The 11,154-nt window shown below is 44.5% G+C and overlaps 1 pseudogene; it reads right to left on the bottom strand.

Annotated features, from left to right (window-relative positions):
• Positions 1 to 6,902: 6,902 nt before the first annotated feature.
• On the bottom strand, positions 6,903 to 7,390 carry LOC102475902 (60S acidic ribosomal protein P1 pseudogene; annotated as a pseudogene).
• Positions 7,391 to 11,154: the final 3,764 nt, after the last annotated feature.

Genomic DNA, 11,154 nt, shown 5'->3' with positions numbered 1-11,154 from the left:
AGCACGGTTCAAGCCCTGGACCCCGTGACTTAAACTCACGCTGGGCACGTGTGCCTGCATGCCCAAGATCCCAAGAGAAGAATGGAGGAGAAGGGATTGCGGCATGGCCATCTCCCCTGGAGGGGTGATTTCTCGCTTTCTATCTCTCTGTTTCTCTGGCAAGTGCACACACCCTATAGCAAAAACTTCTCCAAAAAAGAAAAAAAAATCATGCTGGGCACATGTGCACATATGCCCAAAATCCCAGGAGGAGAATGGAGAAGGGAGTGCAGCATGACCCTCCCTCTGTGGGGGAGGTGATTTCTCACTTTCCCTCTCACTGTGTCTCTCCAGGGAGCACACACACCCCATGGCAGAAACCTAAAAAAAAAAGAAAAAGAAAGAAAGAAAACCAACCCATTAGAAAGTGAGCAAAGAACTTGAATAAATATTTCCCCAAAGAAGATCTATAAATGACCAATGAGCACATATTAGGATGTTCAACATCACTAATTATCAGAGAAAAAAATGAAGTATTGGCAAGGATGTGAAGAAATTGGAACCCTTGGGACCAGCAGATGGCATAATGGCTATGTTGCTGGATTCTCATATAGTTGACCACAATTCAAGTCCCAGACCCAGTGGCTTAAACTCACGCCAGGCACGTGTGCGTGTGTGCTCAAGATCCCGAGAAGAGAATGGAGGAGAAGGGATTGTGGCATGGCCATCCCCCCGGAGGGTGATTTCTTGCTTTCTGTCTCTCTCTCTCTGTCTTTCTGGCACATGCCCTATAGCAAAAACCTCTCCAAAAAAAAAAGAAAAAGAGCAGTTGGAACCCTTGTCTGGAAGAGGTTTTTGCCTTAGGGCACGTGCACTTGCTGGACAGAACAGGGTTGATGGCTACACCACAACCCCTTCTCCTCCATTCTTCTCCCAGGATCCTGGATACGCACACACACGCACCTGGTATGAATTTCAAATCACCAGGTCCATCCAGGACTCAAACCGCGATAGACCATGTGGGAACCCAACGATGTAACCACTTTGCCATCTGCTGCCCATTCACCCCATTTCTTTATTACCCTTTCAAAGCAAATATTCTGTGTATACCCCATCTCTGTTGCCTTGCACCAAGTTTAATGGAGACTTCATGCCCACCAGTTCACTTGAAATAGTTCCTAACATTCACTGTGACTTCTATTTCAACAGATTTAGAGATCTACTCTGTCCTTGTGGACCTACTGACTTTGTTGGTTGTTCCATTTCTTTCATGGGAGAAATAAACAAAAAAGTATGGTGTGGTGGTTAGGGCGGCTGGATCCCATCTGGCTAATAAGTTTTGAATCCAGTGGCTTGAGAAACACATTGGATGTGTGTGTGTGTACATGCCCAGAGTCCTGAAAGGAGGGAGAAATGGAAGTGAAGGGATTGCAGTGTAGCCATCCCCCTATGGGGGCTGCTCTCTCTCTTCCTTTCTCTCTTTCTCTCCAGTGAGTGCATGTTCTCTCTTGGAAAAAAAAAAAAAAAATTTGGAGAGGTTTTTGCTATAGGGCACGTGCACTAACCAGAAAGACAGGAAGCAAGAAATCACCCCCCAGGGAGGATGGCCACACTGCAATCCCTTCTCCTCCATTCTCCTCTTGGGATCTTGGACATGTACGCACACACGCCCTGCATGAGTTTAAGCCACCGGGTCCGGGACTCAAACTGCAGTTGACTACATGGGAATCCAGCGACATAGCTGTTAAACCAATTGCTGGTCCCTCTAGCAAAATGTTTAAAAAGAAGAAGTATGCTAACACTGAAGCTGAATGTACACATACCTTACCACCCAGTGAGTCCATTCTGGTGTATGTACATCAAAAAGCATGTATAGTACAAGAGTGTTCACAACAGTGTTATTGTGATCACTCCACACTGGAAAAACCTAAATGCCCAGCAACAGTAAAATAAGTTAAGCAGCAATGTGAGGACAATTACTATTCAGCAATATAAGTGAATCTCAAAAATGTAACATTGAACAAAAGATACCAAATTCAAGAGAGGGCCTATGACAAAGACACATTAATCCTGGGGATACAAGTCAGGAGAGGGGCCATGAGATAGCTACCGAGGTTTGTTCACTTTGTAAAACTGAGTGTGGGGACCAGCAGATGTCATAGCGGTCATGTCACTGGACTCCCATATGGCCAACAGTGGTTCGAGTCCCAGACCTGGAGACTTGAAACTCACACTAGACACGTGTGTGTGTGTGTGTGTGTGTGTGTGTACCCAAAATCTCGAGAGAAGGATGGAGGAGAAGGGATTGTAGCATGGCCATTCCCCTGGGGGGTGATTTCTTACTTTCTCTCTCTGTCTTTCTGGCAAGCACAAGCACCCTATAGCAAAAATCTCTCTCTCATTTTCTCCCTCTCTCTCTTTTGAAAGAATTGTTTATTTATTTAATTCCATTTGTTATTATTATTTTTATTTGACCAGACAAGAGACAGAGAGAGAGAAAGGGAAAGCCAGAAAGGAGACTGTCAGGGCCAGGACTCAAACTGTGGTCAGCCATGTGGGAATGTAGCACCTTTAACTACCATGCCACCTGCCAGCCCCAAAAATCTCTCTTGAAAAAAAAAGTGAATTGTGGGGGGTAGGCAAAGACGCTGGAATCCCACGTGACTGACTGCTATTCGAGTATTAAATCCGGGGATTTGCTTTCTCATTCTTTCTCTGTCTCTCTTATGTCAAATAAAAAATATATAATAATAATACATAAAATGAAATAAATAATTGTTTTTAAAAATGAATTGTGTATCTCTCTGTATGTATATTTCAGTATAAAGTCTGGAAGCCAGCAGATGGAGTAATGGTTATGTCACAGGATTCCCACGTGGCTGACCACAGTTCCAGACCCAGTGACTTAAAACTCACTCTAGGCACATATGTATGCATTCCAAAAATCCCAAGAAGAGAATGGAGGAGAAGGGATTGCGGCATGACCATCCCCAGGGGATGATATTTTGCTTTCTGTCTGTCTCTTCGGTGAGTGCATGTGCCTTACAGCAAAAATATCTAAAAAACAACAACAAAAGACTCACATAGGATGTGTGTCTGCGCGTGTGTGTGTGTGTGTGTGTGTGTGCGCGTGTGTGTGTTTGCCCAAAATCCCAAGAGGAGAATGGAAGAGAGGGGATTGCAGCATGGCCATCCCCCTGGGGAGTGATTTGCTTTTTGTCTTTCTCTCTGTCTCTTATATATATGTATGTATGTAATAATAGGGTCAGGAGGTGGGCATGGTGGTTGGGGCACTGGACTCCCACATGGCTGACTGTTGTTCTAGTCCTAAATGTGGTGGTAAGCTTTCTCACTTTCCTCTCTCTGGTAAAATTATGAATAAATAAATAATAACAAATAAAATTAAATAAATAAATAATTTTTAAGAGTTTTTTTGTCTCAAGGCTCGTGTGCTTGTCAGAGAAACAGAGACAGTGAGAGAGAAAGTGAGAAATCACCTTTCAGGAGAAATGGCCATGCAGTAATCCCTTCTCCTCCATTTTCCTCCCTAGATCTTGAGCATGCATGCACACATACCCAACATGGTCCGGGTCCCGAATCGCGGTCAGCCATATGGGAGTCCTGGGCCGGTCCCCCCAGCATGAGTTTCAAGCCACCGGGTCTGGGACTCAAACTGCAGCAGGCCATATGGGAGTCCAGTGACATAACTGCTATGCCATCGGCTGGCCCCAATAAATAATTATTTTAAAGATTTATTTATTTATTTATTTAACCATTCATTCATTCATTCCTTCATTTTAATTTGACCAGAGAGAGACACAGAGAGAGAGAGGAAAGTGAGAAAGCAAGCCACCAGATCCAGGCCTTGAACTGTGGTCGGCCATGTGGGAGTGTCCAGCGCCTTAACCGCCATGCCAACTGCTGGTCCCCCCAAAAAATAATTATTTAAAAAAATATATGTATATATTAGTAATAGGGGTCAGTGGGTGGCATGGTGGTTAAGGTGCTGGATTTCCACATGATCAACTGCGGTTCGAGTCCAGACCAGTGGCTTGAAAATCCTGCTGGGCATGTGTGCATGTGTGCTCAAGATCTCAGGAGGAGAATGGAGAAGAAGAGATTGTGGTGTGACCTCCCCTCTGGAGGTAAGTTCTCACTTTCCCTCTCACTGTCTCTCTTTCACCAGCAAGAGGGTCCTAAAGGAAAAAAAAAAAAAAAAAAAAAAAGAAAGAAAGAAAGAAAGAAAGAAAGAAAGAAAAGAATAGTGGAAGACTAGCAGGTGGTGTGGTGGACAAGGCCCTAGATTCCCACATAGCCAACCGCATTTTCAGTTCCGAACCTTATGGCTTACTTTCTCACTTTCCCTCTTACTCTCTGGTCAAATTTAAAATAAATAAATAGGGGCCAGCAGGTGGCATAGTAGTTAAGGCACTAGACTCCCACATGGCCAACAGCTGTTCAAGTCCCGGACCCAAGAGGAGAATGGAGGAGAAAGGATTGTGGCATGGCTGTCCCTCCTGGAGTTGATTTCTCACTTTCTCTCTGTCTCTCTTTATCGCTCTGGAAAGTGCACGCACCCTATAGCAAAAATGTCTCTAAACAATTTAATTAATTAATTCATTCATTCTAAAAATAACGGTAGCGAACAATAATTACTCTACATGATCTGAACCAGGGGCCAATATTTATAGTTTCTTTTACAAACAGGAGCTAAGGATTGGAAGTGAGTGTGCAGCCTTTTGCAGTCTCAACTAGTGACTTTCCAAAATGTTTTGTTTCCTGTCCTTGCAGCTCTGGGCTCTGGCTAACTTCGGGAGGAACGCTTCCACCAGGGGGCTCAATAACAATTTCTCCAAACTGTGAGCCGGTTAGCAATAGGCCATTTTGTGTTTCACATACCACCACTGAAGAAAATAGAGAGTCTCACTGCTGGCTAGGGAATCAACTCCAATTGTCAGGGGAAGTTAGGATTACTCTTACCCAGTGGGGCAGGGAGAAATACAGATGCAATATAAATTCCCTGGGAAGTCTCTTCCTAATATTATGTTTAGGTAGTTAAGGGAAGACAGGCTCCTGGTTGGATATTTGATTCCAACCCTCCCACTGAATGCAAACTAAAAAACACATCTCGAAAATATTGAGAAGTTGGGGCCATCAAGTGGTGTGGTGGCTAAGGCACTGGATCCCACATGGCTAATTCTGTGGTTCAAGTCCCAGACCTGGTGGCCCGAGAAACGTGCCGTGTGTGTGTGTGTGTGTGTGTGTGTGTGTGTGTGTGCATGTGTGTGCTCCAAAGCTCTCTCTGGTAAGCACACATGCCCTATAGCAGGAAAAAAGAAAAAGAAAGAAAAGAAAGAAAGAAAAGCTAATTATATGGTGAAGAATTACTGGGTCAACATTTAGGAGGCTAAAACCCAGAGAGGTGGGATCAGCAGTTAGCATAATGGTTATGTCGCTGGACTCCCATGTAGCCGACTGTGGTTTGCGTCCTGGACCTGGTGGCTTAAAACTCACGCCGGGCGCGTGTGCGTGTGTGCCCAAGATCCTGAGAGGAGAATGGAGGAAAAGGGATTGCGGCCTGGCCATCCCCCTGGGGGGTGATTTCTCACTTTCTATCTCTCTGTCTCTCTGTCTGGCAAGCGCACACGCCCTATAGCAAAAACCTCTCAAAGAAAAAAAAAAAAAAAGAAAAACCGGAGAGGTAAGCCCAAACTTTAAAGCACTCTTTGTCCTAGGGGCACTTACTGATTTGGAAGATGTAACTGAAATTAAACTGTTGTTTGGCAGTCTTGAGGGGAGGGACAAAAAAAAAAATCAAAGCCAACAGCATGGTCAACATAGAAAGTCAGATGCCCCACAACTGACACACACTTTAAGATTGGACACCAACTCTTGGGGGACCAGCAGGTGGTGTAATGGTTATGTCGCTGGACTCCCACGTAGTCGATCGTGGTCTGAGTACTGGACCCAGCAACTTAAGACTCACTCTGGGTGTGTGTGCATGTGTGCCCAAGATCCCAAGAGGAGAATAGAGGAGAAGGGATTGCAGCGTAGCCATCCTTCCTGGGGGGTGATTTCTTGCTTTCTGTCTCATTGTCTCCCTATGTCTCTCCGACTGGGGCATGCGCCCAATAGCAAAAATCTCTCAAAAAAAAAAAAAAAAGAAAGAAAGAAAGAAAGAAAGAAAAGATTGCACATCAGCTCTTGTAGCCCAGGATTTCTATTATTTGTGTGGTCAGGAAAGGTCAAGTCTTGAACTTGGATTAAGGTGGACCCATTCAGGGGGAGCAGGTGGCATGGTGGTTAAGGAGTGGACTCCCACGTGACTGACCACAGTCTGAATCTCAGACCTGGTGGCTTGCTTTCTCACTTTTTCTTTCTCTTCCTGTCTCTCTCGGAGTGCATGTGCCTTATAGCAAATTGAGAAAATAATAATAAATAAATAATTCTTTAAAAATAAAAAATATGGGGGACCATCAGGTGGTGTGATTAAGGTGCTAGGCACTCTCACATGGCCAACCACAGTTCGAGTCCCAGACCTGGTGGCTTGCTTTCTCACTTTCCCTCTTTCTCTCTCTGTCTCTCTCTGGTCAAATTAAAATAAATAAGTGAATAGACAAAATAAAATAAATAATCCTTTTATGGCCTTTTCTCTAAAGAGTTCAGTTTTTTTTTTTTTCCTTAGAGAGATTTTCTACTTTTTGCCATAGGGCACATACACTTGCTAGAGAGACAGAGACAGAGAGAGAGAGACAGAAAGCGAGAAATCACCCCCCAGGGGGGTGGTCATGCCACAATCCCTTCTCCTTCATTCTCCTCTCAGAATTTTAGACATGCATGCACACGTGCCGGGCATGAGTTTCAAGTCACTGGGTCCTGGACTCGAACCGTGGCTGAACATGTGGAGACCAGCAATGTAACCCTTACGCCATCTGCTGATTCCAAGAGTTCAGCTTTTTATTGAACATGTTACAAAAGAGGTTTAGTAAAAAGATAGAGCTCATGTTCTCATCAGATTCTTCAGATTCCTCTTTGCTTCTACTTTCTCCTCTTTAGCTGGGGCAGCAGTGGTAGTAGGGGCTGGACATCCCGCAGGTGCAGCACCAGTGGCTGGAGCAGGTCCTCCGGCTCCGACATTGCAGATGCAGCTCTGAACGCCGACGTTGGCCGGGGCCTCTACAAAACAAGTCAAGCCAAAAAGGCTCCACATTTACACCAGCTGCTTTCCTGAGAGCGTTGATCTTGTCCTCCATGACGGTCACGTTGTCATCATGATGGTCACCTCATTGTTGTACAGGATGAGGGTTGAGTAGAGGCAGGCAACCTCAAAAGCAGAAGCCACGGTGTAGACAGGCGTGGAGCGAGTGCTGCTGGATGTGGCGCTAGTGACCGGGTAAAGTGAGGGCCTCATCCCAAACCCGCCTTAGCTTCCTTGGAAGGACCGAGTCCCTTACCAGCAGCTGAGCAAAAGGAGAAGATGGGCTTGTTCTTTTTATTTTTTTAAAAAAAGAATTATTTATTTAATTTTTATTAATTCATTCATTTCTTTTAATTTGACTAGAGAGAGACAGAGAGAGAGAGAGAGAGAGAATGAGAAAGTAAGCAAGCTTTCAAGTCCCAGGTCTGGTGGGACCAGCAGTTAGCGTAATGGCTATGTCACTGGACTCCCATGTAGTCGACGGTGGTTCGCGTCCTGGACCCGGTGGCTTAAACTCACGCCGGGCGCGTGTGCGTGCGTGCCCAAGATCCCGAGAGGAGAATGGAGAAGGGATTGTGGCGTGGCCATCCCCCCTGGGGGGGGATTTTCTCGCTTTCTGTCTCTCTGTCTCTCTCTGTCTGTCTGGCGAGCACATGCGCCTATAGCAAAAACCTCTCAAAGAAAAAAAAAAAATTCCCAGGTCCGGGACTTGAACCACGGTTGTTGGCTAACTGGGAGTGCCCAGTGCCTTAATCACCACACCACCTGCTGGTCCCTGGACTCATTCTTATAATGCCCCAATCACCTGAAAAAAAACAAGCATATTTGGTACCATGTAATATCCTTTCTGAAGGAATGTACTGTCATTCTAGTCCTCAAATTATTTCTAAAAATATTTTTTAAAATACAATATTCCAGCCCAGTCAAAGATAAGCTGATATACAAAGAAACAAGAAACCTTCCACAAGAAACAGTACAAGCAATAGAAAATGCAAACTGACCATAAATACTTAAAATATTGGAATAATCTGATACTGACCGTAAAATAACACTGCCTAGTATATTTTTTTAAATTATTTTATTTAACTTTATATAATTTAAAACATTTTTTTAAAAAAGATAGGAAGAAGTTGCCTTTAATATAGCATGGAAAGACAAAAGAACTGAAAATACAGAATTAGAGTAGAGACATGGAGAGTATAATGAGAAGGGTAACATACATTAATTGGCGTTCTAGAGGGTAAGGAGAGAAGGGAGAGGCAGGTTTTGTTACTTTGTTTTATTTTTGGAATAGGGCCTCGTGCACTTGTCAGAGAGAGAAAGTGAGAAACCACCCCCCCACCCCCACCCCGAGAGGGATGGCCATGCCCCCAACCCTTATCCTCCATTCTCCTCTCAGGACTTGGGGCACTCACTCACACACATAACTCATCATGATTTTTAAGCCACTAGGTCCTGGACTCTAACTGTGGTTGGCCATGTGAGAATCTATTGCCCTAACCACCATGCCACCTGATGGTCCCAATATTTTTTTATATATTTTAATTCCTCTTTTTCCCTTAACTATTTTTAAAAGAATTATTTGTTTTATTTTATTTATCCATTCATTTATTTTCATTTGATCAGATAGAGAGACATACACACACAGAGGGAGAGAGAGAGAAAGCAAAAGCCACCAGGTCCAGGACTTGAATCATGGTTGACCATGCGGTGGTGTCCAGCACCTTAACCACCACGCCACCTGCTGGTCCCCCCTTAACTATTTTTTTAAAGACATTTTTGCCTTAGGGCACGTGAGCTTGCTGGAGAGAGAGAGAGACAGAGACAGTAAGAGGGAAAGTGAGAAATCACCCCCCGGGGGGATGGCATTGCCACAATCCCTTCTACTCCATCCTTGTGGGATTTTGGACATGCATGCACACTCACCCAGCCTGATTTTCAAACCATCACGTCTGGGACTCAAATTGCAGTCAGCTATGTGGGAGTCCAGCAACATTACCACTATGTCACCTCCTGGCTCCTCCCTTAACTCTTGTATGTAAGATGCATTGGTGGTAATTAACTTTTATTTTTCTTCTTTTAGTTTTGCTACAGGGTGCATGCACTTGCCAGAGAGAGAGAGAAAGAGAAGGAAAGTGAAAAATCACCCCCCCTGGGGGGAATGGCCAAGCCAAAATACCTTCTTCTCCATTCTCCTCTTAGGATTTTGGACACATATGCACATAAACCTGGCATGATTTTCAAACTGCAGGGTCTGGGACTCAAATCAGTTGTCTATGTAGGGATCCAGTACCTTAACCTTCCTGCCACCTGTGGCCCCAGTGATAATTAGCTTTAAAACATAGTTGATAGATTGCACAATATTGAAGTGGGCTGATTGGAGAATTTCAGGAAGAATGGGGATTATACAGAAATCCTAGACTTAGGAATAGAAGTGATAATTAGCAAGTCTTTTTTTAAAAGCAATTATTTATATAGTTTTAATTATTATTATCATTATTTTTAATTTGCTACAGAGTACATGTGCTCACCAGAGAATAAGAGAATGAAAAGGCAAGCTGCCAGGTCGAGGACTCAAACTGCAGTCGTCTATGTGGGAGTCCTGTACCTTAACCACTTGCTGGCCCCAATAATTAGTCTTTGAGTTGTCTCCCTTTTAAAACAGTGAATGCATTTTTTAAAGGATTTTCTACTTTATTTTATTTTATTTATCCATTCATTTATTTTAATTTCACTAGAGACACACACAGAGAGAGAGAGAGAGGGAAAGTGAGAAAGTAAGCTGCCAGGCTCAGGACTTGAACCGTAATCAGCCATGTGGGAGTGTCCAGCGCTTTAGCCACCATGCCACCTGCTGGTCCCATTGAATGCATTTTTTGACAGAAAGAGGGAGAAATGCATTAATCTAGATAGGCTAGTTTCTGTTTGTTTGTTTTTTAGGTCTTGCCATGGGGGCGAGTGTGCTCACTGAAAAGAGATGGGGAAAGACAAAGAGGGGGAGTGAGAAAGCATCCCCCACTCCCAGGGGAACGGCCATCCCTTTTGCTCCATTTTCCTGGGATTTGGGGCATGCATATACACGTGCCTGGCAAGATTTTCAAACCACTGGGTCAAGGACTTGAACCACAGTGGATCATGTTGAAGTCCAGACCCTTTAACAACTACACCGCCTGCTGGCCGGCATTCTGCTGGTTTTTTGTTGGTTTGTTTGTTTGTTTTAAGTTTTACTTCTTTGTTTGTTTGTTTGTTGAGAGGTTTTTTTTGATGTAGAGTGTGTGCAAGCGCTTGCCAAAAAGACAGAGACAGAAAGTGAGAAATCACCCCTCTCACCTCAGAGGGGATGGCTGTACCTCAATCCCTTCTTCTTTTTTTTTTTATTTTTTTCTTTTTTGGAGAGATTTTTGCTATAGGGCACATGCGTTCGCCAGACAGACAGAGAGAGACAGAGAGACAGAAAGCGAGAAATCACCCCCCAGGAGGGATGGCCACGTTGCAATCCCTTCTCCATTCTCCTCTCGGGATCTTGGGCACGCACGCACACGCACCCGGCATGAGTTTCGCCAGAAAGACAGAGAGAGACAGAGAGAGACAGAGACAGAAAGTGAGAAATCACCCCAAGGAGGATGGCCATACCGCAGTCCCTTTACCTCCATGCTCCTCTTGGGATCTTGGGCGCACACACACACCCACCGGGCATGAGTTTAAGTCACCATTCAGTACTCAAACCACGGGTAACTACTGTCGGAGTCCAGCTACGTAGCCACGTAGCCATTATGCCATCTGCTGGTCCCCCTCTGCTGTTTCTTTTAAAAGCGAGTAGTAGAGGGGCTGGCAGGTGCCACTGGACTCCCACATGGCCAACCATGGTTCAAGTCGTGGACCTGGTGGCTCGCTGTCTCACTTTCCCCCCTTTCTCTCTCTCTCTGTCTCTCTCTGGTCAAATTAAAAAAAAAAAAAGAAAGAAAGAAAGAAAGAAA

Source organism: Tupaia chinensis, unplaced genomic scaffold, assembly GCF_000334495.1.
Source record: "Tupaia chinensis unplaced genomic scaffold, TupChi_1.0 Scaffold000273_1, whole genome shotgun sequence".
Taxonomy (NCBI): domain Eukaryota; kingdom Metazoa; phylum Chordata; class Mammalia; order Scandentia; family Tupaiidae; genus Tupaia; species Tupaia belangeri.
This window is presented reverse-complemented; position numbering and strand designations above follow the sequence as displayed.